At 46.9% G+C, this 19,294-nt stretch overlaps 1 long non-coding RNA gene across 1 annotated transcript in view; it reads right to left on the bottom strand.

Moving 5' to 3' along the window:
• Positions 1–14,391: 14,391 nt before the first annotated feature.
• LOC120991757 overlaps positions 14,392–19,294 on the bottom strand; it is a 30,332-nt gene continuing 25,429 nt past the window's right edge. The window contains exon 3 of the long non-coding RNA XR_005776800.1: positions 14,392–14,914. This is a non-coding gene — a long non-coding RNA (uncharacterized LOC120991757). The remainder of the gene's footprint in view (positions 14,915–19,294) is intronic.

Genomic DNA, 19,294 nt, shown 5'->3' with positions numbered 1-19,294 from the left:
CAGTCATTCCATCTGTAATCCATACAGTCAAAAGACTGAAAGTATTCCAGTGAGGGGATTTTGCTTATAAAAAATAATATATTTCATTGTGGTGCGAGTTGAATCGCAACAATGAAGAAAAATACTATTAAGGGACGAGGACGCGGTCGTGGTGGTGTCCGTGAAGCCTCTGTTGCTGGTAGAGGACGTGGCCGTTCGGCCCCAGGCGCACACAGTAGGGAACGAACTCCCTCAACTAGCCGGCAGAATGTACCGCAATATCTCGTGGGGCCCAATGACGCTCTTAGGATGGTAAGGCCTGAGCAGGTACAGGCATTAATCGATTGGGTGGCCGACAGTGCTTCCAGCACGTTCACCACATGGTCTTCCACCCAGTCTTCTGCGGAAAGCGCACAGGTGGCACCTGAAAACCAAGCCCATCAGTCTGTCACATCACCCCCAAGCATATCAGGGAAACGGTCTGAGCCACAAGTTATGCAGCAGTCTCTTCTTCTGTTTGAAGACTCTGCTTCCAGGGTTTCCCAGGGGCGTCCACCTAGCCCTTCCCCAGTGGAGGAAGACATACCATGCACTGACGCACAACCACTTATGTCTCCAGATGAAGAGGACATGGGAATACCACCACAGCAGAGTCACCGACTCTCTGATGATGACGAAACACAGGTGCCCACTGCCGCGTCTTTTTGCAGTGTGCAGACTGAACAGGAGGAGGTCAGGGAGGGAGACTGGGTGGAAGACGATGCAGAGGACGATGAGGTCTTAGACCCCACATGGACTGAAGGTCGTGGCGATGACTTTCACAGTTCAGAGGAAGAGGTAGTGGTGAGACCGAGACAACAGCGAAGCCAAAGAGGGAGCAGGGGGCCAAAGCAGACGAGCCGCCGCCCCCAGAGTTCGCCTGCTACTGGACATCGCCAACAGGGACCCAGCCCCACAAAGGCAGCTTCAAAGAGTTCCCTGGCATGGCACTTCTTTAAACAATGTCCTACCGACAAGACCCGAGTGACTTGCACGCTCTGCCATCAGAGCCTGAGGCGAGGCATTAACGTTCTGAACCTCAGCACAACCTGCATGACCAGGCATCTACATGCAAAGCATGAACTGCAGTGGGGTACACACCTTAAAAACCAGGCACTCGCTGAGGCTCCCCCTGCTCCCTCTACCGCTGCTGCCTCGGCTTCCGCCTCGAGAGGAATGTTGCCACCTGCCGAGCAGCAAACAGAGGATGTGCCACCGACACCACCACCACCGCCACCGTCAACTAGCGTCTCCACTATATCACACAGCAGCGTTCAGCTCTCAATATCTCAAACCTTAGAGAGGAAGCGCAAATTCCCCCCGAGTCACCCTCGAGCCCTTGGCCTGAACGCCAGCATTTCTAAACTGCTGGCCTTTGAAATGCTGTCATTCCGGCTGGTGGACACAGACAGCTTCAAACAGCTGATGGCCATGGCTGTCCCGCAGTATGTGGTTCCCAGCCGCCACTACTTCTCCAAGACAGCCGTGCCTTCCCTGCACATGCAAGTGTCCGATAAAATCAAGTGTGCACTGCGCAACGCCATTTGTGGCAAGGTCCACCTAACCACAGATACGTGGACCAGTAAGCACGGCCAGGGACGCTATATCTCACTAACTGCACACTGGATGAATGTAGTGGCGGCTGGGCCCCCGGCGGACAGTTCCTTGGCGCACGTCCTTCCGCCCCCTAGGATCGCAGGGCATCATTCTCTGCCTCCTGTAGCCTCCTCCTCCTACTCGGCTTCCTCCTCCACTGCTTCCACCAGCTCATCCGGTCAGCCACACACCTTCACCACCAACTTCAGCACAGCCCGGGGTAAACGTCAGCAGGCCATTCTGAAACTCATATGTTTGGGGGACAGGCCCCCACCGCACAGGAGTTGTGGCGGGGTATTGAACAACAGACCGACGAGTGGTTTCTGCCGGTGGGCCTCAAGCCAGGCCTGGTGGTATGCGATAATGGGCGAAATCTCGTGGCAGCTCTGGGACTAGCCGGTTTGACGCACATCCCTTGCCTGGCGCATGTGCTGAACTTGGTGGTGCAGAGGTTCATTCACCACTACCCCAACATGTCAGAGCTGCTGCATAAAGTGCGGGCCGTCTGTGCGCGCTTCCGCCGTTCACATCCTGCCGCTGCTCGCCTGTCTGCGCTACAGCGGAACTTCGGCCTTCCCGCTCACCGCCTCATATGCGACGTGCCCACCTGGTGGAACTCCACCTTGCACATGCTGGAGAGACTGTGCGAGCAGCAGCAGGCCATAGTGGAGTTTCAGCTGCAGCACGCTCGCGTCAGTCGTACTGCCGAACAGCACCACTTCACCACCAATGATTGGGCCTCCATGCGAGACCTGTGTGCCCTGCTGCGCTGTTTCGAGTACTCCACCAACATGGCCAGTGGCGATGACACTGTTATCAGCGTTACAATACCACTTCTATGTCTCCTTGAGAAAACACTTAGGGCAATGATGTTAGAGGAGGTGGCCCAGGTGGAGGAGGAGGAGGAGGATGAGGGCTCGTTTCTAACACTTTCGGGCCAGTCTGTTCGAAGTGGCTCAGAGGGAGGTTTGTTTAAGCAGCAGAGGACAGGTTCACAAGTCGCCAGCCAAGGCACTGTACTGGAGGACGAGGAGGAGGAGGAGGTGGAGGGGGACGAGGATGACGCAAGTTCACAGCGGGGTGGCAGCCCAGGCCCATCACTGGTGCGTGGCTGGGGGGATACGGTGGACGATGACGATACGCCTCCCACAGAGGACAGCTTGTCCTTACCCATGGGTAGCCTGGCCCACATGAGCGAATATATGCTCCAATGCCTGCGCAACGACAGCAGAGTTGCCCACGTTTTAACGTGTGCAGACTACTGGGTGGCCACCCTGCTGGATCCCCGGTATAAAGACAATGTGCCCACTTTTATTCCTGAACTGGAGCGCGACCGTAAGATGCGCGAGTACAAGCGCACGCTGATAGAGGCGCTCTTGAGAGCATTCCCACATGTCACAGGGGAACAGGTGGAAGGTGAAGGCAGAGGAGTGGCAAGAGGTCGCCAACGCAGCTGTGTCACGGCCAGCTCATCTGAGGGCAGGGTTAGCATGGCAGAAATTTGGAAAAGTTTTGTCTCCACGCCACAGCTATCTGCACCGACACCTGATACGGAACGTGTTAGCAGGAGGCAGCATTTCACTAACATGGTTGAACAGTATGTCTGCACACCCCTCCACATCCTGACGGATGGTTCGGCCCCATTCAACTACTGGGTTTCGAAATTGTCCACGTGGCCAGAGTTAGCATGTTATGCCTTGGAGGTGCTTTCCTGCCCGGCGGCCAGCGTTTTATCTGAACGCGTATTCAGCACGGCAGGGGGCGTCATTACTGACAAGCGCAGCCGCCTGTCCACAGCCAACGTGGACAAGCTGACCTTCATAAAGATGAACCAGGCATGGATCCCACAGGACCTGTCCCTCCCTTGTGCAGAGTAGTCCTTATTAACTGCCTAAAACATGTCTTGTTGTGCTACGGGCCACTTCTTTATTTGATACAAATTTTATGAAACCCACAGTTGAATGAAACTCTTCTCTGTCTGGGCGCCGGGGCCTAACCAGATGAAAGTGGCCGGTTAAACTAACGGGTGACATGAAGCCATAACCTCTGCCATGCTACCTCTGTCTTCTGTCTGGGTGCTGAGGCCTAAGTCAAATAAAGCGGTCTTCTGCTGTGCTGGGGGATATGAAGCTAATCTCTGACCCCTCTCCTCTGTCTGGGTCCAAAGGCCTAAATCACTGAAAGAGGCCTTCTCCTGTGGTGTGTGATATGATGCCAGAATATGTGCAGTGGGGCCTCTCTCCTCTTCCTGGGTGCAGGGGTCAAATAAACTAAATTGTGGCCTACTCCTGTGGTGGTTGATATGATGCCTGATTCTCTGATGTGGAACCTCTCTCCTCTGTTTGGGTGAAGGGGTCAAAGTAACTAAATGGTGGCTTCTCCTGTGGTGGCTGATATGATGCCAGAATATGTGCTGTGGTGCCTCTCTCCTCTTCCTGGGTGCGGGGGTCAAAGTAACTCAATGGTGGCTTCTCCTGTGGTGGCTGATATGATGCCAGAATATGTGCTGTGGTGCCTCTCTCCTCTTCCTGGGTGCGGGGGTCAAAGTAACTCAATGGTGGCTTCTCCTGTGGTGGCTGATATGATGCCAGAATATGTGCTGTGGTGCCTCTCTCCTCTTCCTGGGTGCAGGGGTCAAAGTAACTAAATGGTGGCTTCTCCTGTGGTGGTTGATATGATGCCTGATTCTCTGCTGTGAAACCTCTCTCCTCCATCTGGGTGTAGGGGTCAAAGTCTTTCAAAGTCGCCTTCTCCTGTGCTGATTGATATAAAGCTGATGGTTGTGCCATCTGACATGGTTGCCAGGGTCTGATTCAATGGGGGCCTACTCCTGTGGTGGGTGATCTAAATGCCTGATTCTCTGCTATTAAACCTCTCTCCTCCGTCTGGGTGTAGGGGTCAAAGTCTTTCAAAGTCGCCTTCTCCTGTGCTGATTGATATGAAGCTGATGGTTGTGCCATCTGACATGGTTGCCGGGGTCCCATTAAATTGGGGCCTACTCCTGTGGTGGGTGATCTAAATGCCTGATTCTCTGCTTTGAAACCTCTCTCCTCCGTCCGGGTGTAGGGGTCAAAGTCTGTCAAAGTCGCCTTCTCCTGTGCTGATTGATATAAAGCTTATGCTTGTGCCATCTGACATGTTTGCCGGGGTCTGATTCAATGGTGGCCTACTCCTGTGGTGGGTGATCTAAATGCCTGATTCTCTGCTGTGTAACCTCTCTCCTCCGTCTGGGTGTAGGGGTCAAAGTAACTAAATGGTGGCCTACTCCTGTGGTGGGTGATATGATGCCTGGTTCTCTGCTGTGTGACCTCTCTCCTTTGTCTGGGTGCTGTGGTCAAAATAATAGTAAGTGACCTTCTCCATTGGTGGGTGACTTGAAGCCTGATTCTGTGCTATGGGACCTCACTCCAATTAATATTGTTTAATTTTTATTTATTTTATGTTAACTCATCATTTCCCTATCTACATTTGTTTGCAGGGGATTTAACTACATTTTGCTGCCTTTTGCAGCCCTCTAGCCCTTTCCGGGTGTGTTTTACAGCCTTTTTAGTGCCCAAAAGTTCGGGTCCCCATTGACTTCTATGGGGTTCGGGTTCGGGATGAAGTTCGGGTCGAGTTCGGATCCCGAACCCGAACATTTTTCGAAAGTTCGGCCGAACTCGTCGAACCCGAACATCCAGGTGTTCGCTCAACTCTACTCACTAGTGCTCTGTAGAGCGGCATGAGCGCCTCCCTTTTTCTACTGGTAATGCCTCTCCCTATACACCCAAGCATTCTGCTAGCATTTCCTGCTGCTCTATGACATTGTCAGCCTACCTTTAAGTCTTCTGAAATAATTACCCCTAAATCCCTTTCCTCAGATACTGAGGTTATGACTGTATCACAGATTTTATATGCTGCTCTTGGATTTTTACGCCCCAGGGGCATTATCTTCCACTTATCAACATTAAATTTTAGTTGCCAGATTTTTGACCATTTCTCTAGTTTTCCTAAATCCTTTTCCATTTGGTGCATCCCTCCAGGAATATTAACCCTGTTACAAATCTTTGTGTCATCAGCAAAAAGACACACCTTACCGTTGAGGCCTTCTGCAATTTCGCTGATAAAGATATTAAACAATATGGGTCCCAAAACAGATCCCTGAGGTACCCCACTGGTAACAAGACATTGGTCTGAATATACTCCATTGACTACAACCCTCTGTTGTCTGTCCCTCAGCCACTGCCTAATACATTCAACAATATGGGAGTCCAAGCACAAAGACTGCAATTTATTGATAAGCCTTCTATGTTGGACAATATCAAAAGCCTTACTAAAGTCTAGACAAGCGATGTCTACTGCACCTCCGCCATCTATTCTTTTAGTCACCCAATCAAAAAAATCAATAAGATTAGTTTGACATGATCTCCCTGAAGTAAACCCATGCTGTTTTTCATCTTTTAATCCATAGGATTTTAGATGTTCCACAATCCTCTCCTTAAGTATGGTTTCCATTAATTTCCCCACTATTGATGTCAGGCATACTGGCCTATAGTTGCCCGATTCCTCCCTACTACCTTTATTGTGAATGGGCACATTTGCTAATTTCCAATCTTCTGGGACGACTCCTGTTACCAGTGATTGGTTAAATAAATCTGTTAAATGGTTTTGCTAGTTCACCGCTAAGCTCTTTTAATAGCTTTAGGTGTATCCCATCAGGCCCCTGTGACTTATTTGTATACATTTTAGACAGCTGACTTAGAACCTCTTCCTCTGTAAAGACACATGCATCAAAAGATTCATTAGTCTTCCTTCCTAACTGAGGTCCTTTTCCTTTATTGTCCTTTGTAAAAACTGAACAGAAGTATTCATTGAGGCAGTCAGCTAGTTCTTTATCTTCTTCCATATACCTTCCTTCTTTTATTTTTAATTTGGTAATTCCTTGTTTTAGTTTCCTTTTTTCATTTATATATCTGAAGAATGTCTTATCGCCTTTTTTCACTGACTGGGCTAATTTCTCTTCTGCCTGTGCTTTAGAAGCTCTTATAACTTGTTTGGCCTCTCTCTGCCTAATTTTATAAATTGTCCTGTCATCCTCGTTTTTTTTTATTTTTTATAATTACTAAATTCGATCTTTTTGTTTTTAATGATTTTGGCCACTTCTTCTGATTACCACAGTGGTTTCTTCCTTTTTTTCTTTTACTGACAAGCCTAATGCAATTATCTGTTGCCTTCAATAGTGCCACTTTTAAAGGATTCTGTCATCAGATTTAACCCCTCTAAACTAAACATATGCTCATGTCCAGACTAATACGAAGAATCCTAAGCTGGCCTTATTAAACCTTACTGTGGCTCTATTTGCCCAAAAAACAGGTTTTTATAACCTATCAATCACTTACTTAAGGTGCCCAAGGGGAGGTCCGTTAATACAGGGTGCCCAGCCGCACCCCTCGCCGTCCGGTGCCCAGCGCCACCTTCCCTGTCTTCAGCCCCGCCTTCTACAGCGAAGTCGCTGCCAGGAGTGCGCACGGGCGCATCAGCTTGAGCCTAGTGCGCAGGCGCGGGATCTGCCAGAGGGAGGGGAGGATTGCGGAGGCGGCGCTGAGCTGTAGAAGACGGCGCTGAAGACAGGGAAGGCGGCGCTGAAGACAGGGAAGGCGGCGCTGGGCACCGGATGGCGAGGGCACCCTGTTTTAACGTACCTCTCCTTGGGCACCTTAAGTAAGTGATTGACAGGTTATAAAAACCAGTTTTTTAGGCAAATAGAGCCACAGTGAGGTTTAATAATGCCAGCTTAGGAATTTTCTTATTAGTCTGGACATGAGCATATGTTTAGGTTAGAGGGGTTAAATCTGATGACAGAATCCCTTTAAGTAGTCCCATTTCTCCTTGACTCCATTGAAACTGTTCCAATCTGATAGGGACTCGTATACCACTAATCAAATTTTAGAAAAGTCAGTTTTTCTAAAATCTAAAACTTTTGTTTTTGTGTGGTGTGACTCAGTTACTGTACTTATAGTAAACCACACTGACTGGTGATTACTAGATCCCAATCTTTCCCCTACAGTAAAATCAGATTCCAAATTCTTATTTGTGAATACTAAATCTAAAATGGGTTGGCTGCTGTAGAGATAATCCCAGTAGGGAATTTAGAATATCTGTACTCCTGGCAGAACTAGCTATTTTGGTTTTCCAGTTTACATCAGGAAGATTAAAGTCTCCCATAATGATAACTTCCCCTTTCAATGTCATTTTTGCTATTTCCTCAACTAGTAAAATCATCTAATTCTTTGACTTGGCTAGGTGGTCTATATATCACACCTACATAAGTTACCTCATGATTATCAAGCTGCAAGGTAACCCAAGCTGACTCTTAATTGGTCTTGCTAACTTGTATTAAATTAGATTTTATGCTATCTTTCACATACAGGGCCACCCTCCCCCTTTCTAGACTTCTCTGTCTTTCCTATATAGAGAAAATTGGTATTGTTATATCCCAGTCATTACTCCCATTGAACCATGTCTCAGTAACAGCTACTAAATCTATATTCTCAAATGCCATTATAAACTCAAGTTCATTGATCTTATTCCCTAAACGGCGAGTGTAACGGATACTCCTTGCACCCCGACTGGGTACCTCCGTTGATAGATGCTCCTAGTGCTTTCCGAGGACTCCAAGCACTCCACTTGACACCGTACGCACTGCAGACCCCACGAACCGCCGAAGCTTGGTTGAGGTCTCACCGTCTCCTACCCACCCTGGACCTACGACAAGGCTCCAGGCTCCAGTGGGTGAACCTCTCCTAAAACCAGAGAGCAGGAATAGCTCTTAAAAGAGCTAGTAGTTATAGCCAGGGGAGTATAGCAAATCTCCCAGCGTATAGCAATCCCCAGCGTCGATCAGTTACCCAAACATCAGCCTCAACATGATAAAGGGTAAAACAGGAACACTTTATTGAGGGCTACCCGCCCGTATTTATGCAGGTCCCCATCTGGTGGACACGCCCCTAGGGGACCAGAATGAAGACTGTGACACAGGACAGATATGCAGCACTGCTGGATAGACAGACACAATACATCCCCACAATGCATCATGGTTTCCTCCTCTCTGCCCTGGAGACACCCGAGGAGTAATCCAATTATCTCTCAGGACAAAGGGAAATCGCCAATACACATGTGGATACAACAGGACAGGAATCACCACCCAAACACACAATGTCACAGCCCCACAGCAAACAGACATTTAGCATTTTCCCAGATAGCTCAAGTCTGAGTGCATATCATTAGGTGAATGGCACTCAGAATACACAAATACAATAAAATTAGCTATCTGGATACCCTGACATAACAAAATACAATTGCAAAGACAGATTTAAGCTGTGCGGCCGGTCTGTCTGCTCCTTTAAAGTTAGTATGGGCCATAATCCTGAGGCAAGAGGCTGGTAGCCAGGCCCCTCCGAAACCCAGTGGCGAGGTTGGTTTTGCCACATATCTCTCCCTCCCAGGGAAGACTAACCAGATACCTGACCTCATGCCGGTCGGTATCTGAGTTAGTCTGGCAGTCCACCCACAACCCAATACTGGACCTGTTGAATTTTGGGGCCTGGCTCTGTTCTGTATGTCCCCAGCTGTTTAGGGGGCATCTGCTACTCCTTGCTTCCTTGTTGCTCTCTAGCTTGGAGCTGTAGGTACTTGGTGGGCAGAGGCCGACTGCACTCTGCCCCGATGCCAGCTTTTCCGCTGGGGTAGCCTGTGGGAAGTCCGGCTCTGGAGAAGAGGATAGGGGAGGGCAGAGGCCGACTGCGCTCTGCCCAGATGCCAGCTCTTCCGCTGGTGTAGCCTGTGGGAAGTTCGGCTCTGGAGAAGAGGATAGAGGAGGGCAGAGGCCGACTGCGCTCTGCCCCGATGCCAGCTCTTCCGCTGGGGTAGCCTGTGGGAAGTCCGGCTCTGGAGTAGAGGATAGAGGAGGGTAGAGGCCAACTGCGCTCTGCCCAGATGCCAGTTCTTCCTCTGGGGTAGCCTGTGGGATGTCCGGCTCGGGAGAAGAGGATAGGGGAGGGCAGAGGCTGACTGCGCTCTGCCCAGATGCCAGCTCTTCCGCTGGGGTAGCCTGTGGGATGTCCGGCTCTGGAGGAGAGGATAGGGGAGGGCAGAGGCTGACTGTGCTCTGCCCAGATGCCAGCTCATCTACTGGGATGTGGTCAGGGAATCCTATCCCCAGGACCTTGTTGCAGATCGGCTGTGGAGAGGAGGAATCGCTTACCTCCTCCTCCTGGCATTCCTGCAGGGTTGGTGGGGGATCTGAACCGGCAGTCCAGCATCTCTGTAGGGCCGGTGGAGAGACCTCGGTCCCATCTCCACCTGCCATTGGGAGGTCTTCCCAGAACCAGTCTATGAAGTTCCCTACTTTGGGAGTTGGTAGGGAAGCAAGGGGTATCGCCGGCAAGTCTTACCAGTTGTAGTGGGGCAGATCTGGCTCTGCTTGTCGAGTAGGTTGGGGATTAATGGAGCTGAGCAGGTGTTGGTAGGTCTGCTACAGCTCCCACTCCCTTGTTACCAGGTGGGTCATGTCTTTGCTCACCTCCCTTCCGTCAGCATAAACATGCATGCCCATCCGGTAGTCGTAGATATCCCAAAACCTAGACTCCTCCGTGCTGCCAAGAACAATGTCCTCCTCCAAGGCATCCCATAGTAACCCCGGTCCATCAAACTCCTCACCCTCGGGTCTGTCGTGCTCAGCCATCTAGGGGGAATGTTGAATGACATGCCACCTTAGGGCCTGGTAAGCGTCCTCTAGCCAAAGCTCCTTACATACCAGGTTCTGGAGCTCTGTTACCCAGTCATCCAGGGGCTGTTCTCCCCTGAGACCCATCCGCATTGCCACACGCTTCTGTAGCCGCTGCTCATAACTGGGGAGGCTCTCACCTTGCCGCCGCTGGGCATTTTCCAGGGCATCATACCAGACTTCCTTTCTGTCTGCATCCTTGTAGTCTGCGGCTGCCTCCTCCTCCTCGTCATAGAATGCTGTCCTAAGACTAGCCGATTCCATCCTGCTGTAGCCAGGGGCGCTGTATGGATACTAGCGTTGCCCTCAATTTAGTAAATCCACGAACGGTGTCTCTGAGCTGCTTCTCCTCACACTAGGACGCCATCCCACTGCTTGCCACCAAATGTAACGGATACTCCTTGCACCCCGACTGGGTACCTCCGTTGATAGCTGCTCCTAGTGCTTTCCGAGGACTCCAAGCACTCCACTTGACACCGTACGCACTGCAGACCCCACGAACCGCCGAAGCTTGGTTGAGGTCTCACCGTCTCCTACCCACCCTGGACCTACGACAAGGCTCCAGGCTCCAGTGGGTGAACCTCTCCTAAAACCAGAGAGCAGGAACAGCTCTTAAAAGAGCTAGTAGTTATAGCCAGGGGAGTATAGCAAATCTCCCAGCGTATAGCAATCCCCAGCGTCGATCAGTTACCCAAACCTCAGCCTCAACATGATAAAGGGTAAAACAGGAACACTTTATTAAGGGCTTCCCGCCCGTATTTATGCAGGTCCCCATCTGGTGGACACGCCCCTAGCGGACCAGAATGAAGACTGTGACACAGGACAGATATGCAGCACTGCAGGATAGACAGACACAATACATCCCCACAATGCATCATGGTTTCCTCCTCTCTGCCCTGGAGACACCCGAGGAGTAATCCAATTATCTCTCAGGACAAAGGGAAATCGCCAATACACATGTGGATACAACAGGACAGGAATCACCACCCAAACACACAATGTCACACCCCCACAGCAAACAGACATTTAACATATTCCGAGATAGCTCAAGTCTGAGTGCATATCATTAGGTGAATGGCACTCAGAATACACAAATACAATAAAATTAGCTATCTGGGTACCCTCACATAACAAAATACAATTGCAAAGACAGATTTAAGCTGTGCGGCCGGTCTGTCTGCTCCTTTAAAGTTAGTATGGGCCATAATCCTGAGGCAAGAGGCTGGTAGCCAGGCCCCTCCGAAACCCAGTGGCGAGGTTGGTTTCGCCACCGCGAGCATTTGTAGACAAGACTCTGAGCTTGTAATTTCTTAACCTATGTGCTACCTGCATCTTCTGGCATTGTTCCGGGGGGCAGTCGGACTGCTGGATTATCACTCTTTTGCCCCCTTTCCTAGTTTAAATTTTCCTTAGCAAATACTTTGAACAGTTCACTGAGGACATTCGTTCCCTTGAGAGAAAGATGCAAACCGTCTTTCTTGTACAGTTCTTTTCCATTCCAATGAGAGCTAACATGAGACACAAAGCCAAACCCTTGGTTCAGACACCATTCACCAAGCCATACATTGAATTCCTTATTGTGCATCTTCCTGTCATGCTGAAGGTTATGCACAGGCAAAACTGCAGAGAATGAAACAGTTGATGCAACCTCCCGTATATCATTTCCAAGTGTGTGAAAAGCTTCCTTCACCTTTGAAACCTCATTGCAAGCCAGATCATTTGTCCCAAGATGGACAATAATATCAACCTCCCTTTCCTGCTTTGCTTACCTAACAATATTAAGGATACGTTGTCTATTCCTGCTAGCGGTAGCACCAGGGAGATATCTCACAAAACCATTTTCCTCAAACTTCACACCTCTTATGATAGAATTTCCCACCGAAAGCAGCTTACTATCAGTCCTCACATTCTCCTTTTTGTCTTTGGCTGCAGTTTTGCATACGTTAGGCATGGGAGATGATTGTTCCTCATTTATACATTTATGTATTTATATATATATATATTTTTTTGTAATTGTAAATGGCCCAAAATAAATGTATAATTACAAAAAATAAAAGGATAATGGCAGCACCGACAGAAAAATGGCAGTACCGACTGAGAAAAAAAAAATGGAAAAAAAAAGGGTGCAACGCCCAATGGGAATAAGCTTACCCAGTATACAGAAGACAAAAAGCGAGCAGCACTCCAATTCATAAAATAGTAAACTCAAACTTTATTCACCCATGTGGTAAGGCACATGGTAAGCCTTACTACATGGGGGAATAAAGTTTGAGTTGACTATTTTACGAATTGGAGTGCTGCCCGCTTTTTGTCATATATATACTGATGAACAGCAAGGCTTTTGGAGATACTTTTATAACCCTTTCCAGCTTTATGCAAGTCAACAATTTTTAATCGTAGGTCTTCTGAGAGCTCTTTTGTGCGAGGCATCATTTGCATTAGGCAATGTTTCTTGTGAAAAACAAACCCAAAACTGGTGTGTGTTTTTTATAGGGCATGATAGCTGTAACCAACACCTCCAATCTCATCTCATTGATTGGACTCCAGTTGGCTGACACCTCACTCCAATTAACTCTTGGAGATGTCATTAGTCTAGGGGTTCACATACTTTTCCACCTGCACTGTGAATGTTTACATGGTGTGTTCAATAAAAACATGGTAACATTTAATTCTTTGTGTGTTATTAGTTTAAGCAGACTGTGATTGTCTATTAATGTGACTTAGATGAGGATCTGATCAAATTTTATGACCAATTTGTGCAGAAATCCATATCATTCCAAAGGGTTCACATACTTTTTCTTGCAACTGTAGATATATCTATATATATATATATATATATATATAAAAAAAGAAAGTCCAACGGGAGCACCAACCTGACAAGCGGGTGCAATGTCCAAAAGGGGGCAACGGCAATCCCCGATAGTATAATCAAATAGAAAGCAGGACTGCACTCCAAAATGTGATGAAAAAATCAAAGCTGTTTATTCACCCATGTTATGGCAAAGTTTGCGACGTTTCAGCTCTTGCGAGCCTTTCTCAAGCATGGAGACAGTGAAAGTGAGCACATTTAAAGCATTACAAAAAGTGTTCCACCCATCAGGGTGTGGTTACAATCATCTTAAATTACAGACATGTGATACAATTATAAAGTGCATGTTTAGCATAGTGACTAGTGTTATACGTTCTATCATACCGGGATACCATCCCTCTTATATAGAACAAAATATATGTAGAACTTGTGTTCCAATTAGAATCATAAAACAGTGCAGACATACTGAATGGGGATCCCAGGAGTGAAATTCGGAAAGCCATGGAGCCCACATATACCATCATGCTCCCTATGCGTCTCGATCTCCTCAATGCGCATGCCCAGAGTAACAACATCATGTGAATCACAATGTCAAAATAGTGCGCATGCGCTCTATAGGGTGACATCTACCAGCGCCATTTTGGTTCAGGGAAGAATGCCCTAGATGTCCGCTCTATGTTCGTCACGTGAATAATAACCATACAGAGTATATACTTAAAGTCGTGACCATAGAACGGAACACATAGAAAATGTGCAGCAGACCGCAGCAGGGATCTCCTACAGGTGCCAGCATCAGGACCGGGATCCCCACCTCTCGGGAGGGACACCAGACCTTGGGGCCGTGTACGTCGGAGGGGGACATCTCCATGAGCCCCACCGACCTACCTAACCCACTTGCTGGAAAAAGCGGTCATAGAGGGATTGTCCCTCAACATATACAGAAAACAGCATCGCACTGTAGCTTAATAATGTCTCTGGAGTAGCGCATATACAATAGGACACTGTAGTTGGTACTGGGCTGCATCGCTTCCAACAAATTAAAGTCCAGGGATCCGCATCCAGCATCGTGAGGGTTAAAAATTCTAAAAGGCAAGAAAAAATATATATAAGTTTCCAACTTTATACTCTATTACGTTTGCAGTTGTATATAGTACTTTCACAATTCTCCGACACTATTACAAGTACGGGGAAAGTGTAACACATAAATGCATGGAAAAAGGGGGCAAGCAACAGATCACTAGGCACCTATCTGAACTCTACATTTAATCCTCTGGGGTGCAGGCTATCTAAATCATAAATCCACCGCAATTCCCTTTTCTTGAGAATAGCTAGACGGTCTCCACCTCTCCTAGGAAGTTCGACATGGTCCAGTATCCAGCATCTTAGATCCCGCTCAGTGTGCCCAAGGGATCCAAAATGCCTGGAGACCGGAAGATCAGCACGTTTTTTTCTTATTGAATTCCTGTGATTGTTCAGTCTTAGTTTTAATTCTGTGGACGTTTCCCCAATATATATTAGGTTACACGGGCATGCTAGCACATATATTACATAAGAAGATGAACAATTTAAATGGAACTTGATGGGATATTCTTTATGTGTAGAGGGATGTATGAAGGATCTAGCTTTGCATATATAGCGACAGTTGACGCAATTGAGACATGGATAGCAGCCATGTCCCGATTTAGACAATGTTCGCTGTACGCTAATTTTCTTAGGGCCTACATCCGCTCTAACCAAGTGGTCCTTGATGTTTTTACTTTTTCGATATGATAAAAGGGGAGGAGACATCAGTTCAGGTACATCTTTGATTGACCTGCCGAGGATGCTCCAATTGTCCTTGAGGATACGTCCCATCTCCACACTACACTCAGAGTATGTGGACATGAAAGGTATCCTCCGGATTTTCTGTGAGGCCGATGAAGTTTTTTTGGGGCTATTGAGTAAAATCTCATTTTTTTGATCATCCAGCAATCGGTGGGGGTAACCCCGTTCCCTAAATCTACCTGTCATCATATCCAATGTAGATACTAACTCAGTCTGTTGTGATATAATGCGTTTAGCACGTAAGAATTGTGAATGCTGTAAGTGTTTGATTAAACTACGAGGATGACTACTTTCGTATCGTAGGATAGTGTTCCTGTCAGTTGGCTTGATGTATAGGCCTGTATTAATCAAACCATCAACCAATCTGACATTGGTGTCAAGAAAGGATAATTCTGTCTTGGAATAAGACACAGTATATTGGAGGTCAGGATCGATACTATTCAGATATGTATGGAACTCAACCAATTGTGTTTCTGTACCTGACCACAGGAGGAAGACGTCATCTATGTACCGCCACCACCCAATGACATATTGGAAGTGGTGGGATACATAGATGAAGTCCTCCTCCATGTGCCGCATGTAGATATTTGCGTATGTTGGGGCCACATTGGACCCCATCGCAACGCCACGTTTTTGACTGAAAAAGGTGTCCTGGAAAAGAAAATAATTATTTTCCAGAATAAGCCTCAGCAGGATATTAATAAAATATTTTGAATGTTGTGTGATGGACGACCCATCCAGATATTTGTTGACAGCAGAAATGCCCTTCTCGTGTCCTATTGACGTGTACAAAGATACAACGTCAAAGGACACGAGAGTAGCAGTCTGTACATCTGCAGCATCAACAGATCTCAATTGTTGCAAAAAATGCCCAGTGTCCTGAATATATGACTTTCCAGCCGTCGAAAATTCTCGCAGGATCCTATCAAGAAACATAGCGATTCTACTAAACACAGAATCAGTACCAGAAACGATGGGGCGACCGGGGGGGTCCACAAGGGTTTTGTGGACTTTGGGCAATATATATAAAACTGGAGTAACGGGAGAAGTAACCGTTAAATACTCCCTTAGCCCTTCATCAATGATGCCCCCGGCCACCGCATCGGACAAAATATTTTTGATGGTATTCATAATCTGAAATTTAGGATCATTCTGCAGTACACCATACACATCTACATCACACAGTTGGCGTTCAATTTCTTTTACATAATTACATGTATCAAGAACAACCACTCCACCCCCTTTATCAGCGGGTTTAATGGTTAACTGGGGGTTGTTCCTGAGTTCAGATAGTGCCTCTATTTCAGCAGTTGTCAGATTGGGTTTATTTAATCTCGCTGCATCACCAAAACGGGATTTTAGCTCTCTGACATCCCTTTTAACTGCGGAAATGTAGGCATCTATAGCAGGTTCATCCACATAGGGGAGAAAGGTACTTTTATTCATTAGACCCAATTTCTTGAGCGAAAATTCACTCGAGTGTGTTAGTGTATCAACAGTATGACCCTTAAAAAACACCTTCAACTTAATTGACCGAAAAAAATCATTTAGATCCATTTCTAGATCGAACCAATTCACCTTGGAGTTTGGGCAAAATGTAAGCCCTTTGGAGAGGACACTGTGTTGGGCTGCAGTCAATTCAACTGAAGATAGATTGAACACTATTGTCTCTTTCTCTGGGGCAATACTTTCGTCGATTGTTGTCTGGTCCGGTTGTATCGCTGCTTTCCCTTTTCGTTTATACCTGCGGCCTCCTCGCCTGGTTCTTGATCCTTTCCTTTTGTGTCTAGACTGTCCCCTAAAAAAGATTTCTCCTCATCTGGGGGTAATTGCATAAATCTCCTACTTTTTTTATTGTTGCGGTTGGAGCCCATAGATGGTATATCAGATTGCCATGTATATATGTCGCCTCGTTTATAATCATCTGCGTCACGCACCCATTTACTCCTTTTGCCCTCCTCCAATTCCATCTGTAATTTATTGAGTTGGTCTTTAATTTCCTCTTTATATTGCGCCAGTTCATCCACGGATGATTGCACCTGCAAGGCCCTTTCAACATCCAACAGTTCGTCCGTAAGTGAAGCAACCTCTAATTGTAAAAACTCAATGTTGAGTAAAATATAATCCAATGAGTATCTATTTGATAATGCTTCAAACCGTTTGCAAAACAAATCATTACTGGGAAAGAGGTTAGGGCGTAAATTTGAGCGCATGCCTCTAGGAATCTTTTTCTCTTTAAAGTACTGTCCCAGTGTAGCCATGTGTAGTCTCATGGAAATAAGGCGTTTAGAGATGGTTAAATACTTGCGTTTAAGTTCCTTGGCCGTAGGTGCCTGCAGAAAAGAAGCATCACCCTCGATTCCACGCATGATGCGGTCGACCTCCTCCACAGTAAAAGTGCCGCCATAAGGTGTTTCCGTATTAGACATGTTGTATACTTTAAGGTGTGCTCACTCACGGTGCCGAGTATATGAAAAAAGAAAGTCCAACGGGAGCACCAACCTGACAAGCGGGTGCAATGTCCAAAAGGGGGCAACGGCAATCCCCAATAGTATAATCAAATAGAAAGCAGGACTGCACTCCAAAATGTGATGAAAAAATCAAAGCTGTTTATTCACCCATGTTATGGCAAAGTTTGCGACGTTTCAGCTCTTGCGAGCCTTTCTCAAGCATGGAGACAGTGAAAGTGAGCACATTTAAAGCATTACAAAAAGTGTTCCATCCATCAGGGTGTGGTTACAATCATCTTAAATTACAGACATGTGATACAATTATAAAGTGCATGTTTAGCATAGTGACTAGTGTTATAAGTTCTATCATACCAGGATACCATCCCTCTTATATAGAACAAAATATATGTAGAACTTGTACCTGAACTGAAGTCTCCTCCCCTTTTATCATATCGAAAAAGTAAAAACATCAAGGACCACTTGGTTAGAGCGGATGTAGGCCCTAAGAAAATTAGCGTACAGCGAACATTGTCTAAATCGGGACATGGCTGCTATCCGTGTCTCAATTGCGTCAACTGTCGCTATATATGCAAAGCTAGATCCTTCATACATCCCTCTACACATAAAGAATATCCCATCAAGTTCCATTTAAATTGTTCATCTTCTTATGTAATATATGTGCTAGCATGCCCGTGTAACCTAATATATATATTGGGGAAACGTCCACAGAATTAAAACTAAGACTGAACAATCACAGGAATTCAATAAGAAAAAAACGTGCTGATCTTCCGGTCTCCAGGCATTTTGGATCCCTTGGGCACACTGAGCGGGATCTAAGATGCTGGATACTGGACCATGTCGAACTTCCTAGGAGAGGTAGAGACCGTCTAGCTATTCTCAAGAAAAGGGAATTGCGGTGGATTTATGATTTAGATAACCTGCACCCCAGAGGATTAAATGTAGAGTTCAGATAGGTGCCTAGTGATCTGTTGCTTGCCCCCTTTTTCCATGCATTTATGTGTTACACTTTCCCCGTACTTGTAATAGTGTCGGAGAATTGTGAAAGTACTATATACAACTGCAAACGTAATAGAGTATAAAGTTGGAAACTTAGATATATTTTTTCTTGCCTTTTAGAATTTTTAACCCTCACGATGCTGGATGCGGATCCCTGGACTTTAATTTGTTGGAAGCGATGCAGCCCAGTACCAACTACAGTGTCCTATTGTATATGCGCTACTCCAGAGACATTATTAACCTACAGTGCGATGCTGTTTTCTGTATATGTTGAGGGACAATCCCTCTATGACCGCTTTTTCCAGCAAGTGGGTTAGGTAGGTCGGTGGGGCTCATGGAGATGTCCCCCTCCGACGTACACGGCCCCAAGGTCTGGTGTCCCTCCCGAGAGGTGGGGATCCCGATCCTGATGCTGGCACCTGTAGGAGATCCCTGCTGCGGTCTGCTGCACATTTTCTATGTGTTCCGTTCTATGGTCACGACTTTGAGTATATACTCTGTATGGTTATTATTCACGTGACGAACATAGAGCGGACATCTAGGGCATTCTTCCCTGAACCAAAATGGCGCTGGTAGATGTTACCCTATAGAGCGCATGCGCACTATTTTGACATTGTGATTCACTTGATGTTGTTACTCTGGGCATGCGCATTGAGGAGATCGAGACGCATAGGGAGCATGATGGTATATGTGGGCTCCATGGCTTTCCGAATTTCACTCCTGGGATCCCCATTCAGTATGTCTGCACTGTTTTATGATTCTAATTGGAACACAAGTTCTACATATATTTTGTTCTATATAAGAGGGATGGTATCC

This window comes from Bufo bufo, chromosome 2 (genome assembly GCF_905171765.1).
Source record: "Bufo bufo chromosome 2, aBufBuf1.1, whole genome shotgun sequence".
Taxonomy (NCBI): domain Eukaryota; kingdom Metazoa; phylum Chordata; class Amphibia; order Anura; family Bufonidae; genus Bufo; species Bufo bufo.
The sequence above is the reverse complement of the archived record's forward strand: the minus strand, read 5'-3'. Positions and strand labels throughout refer to the sequence as shown.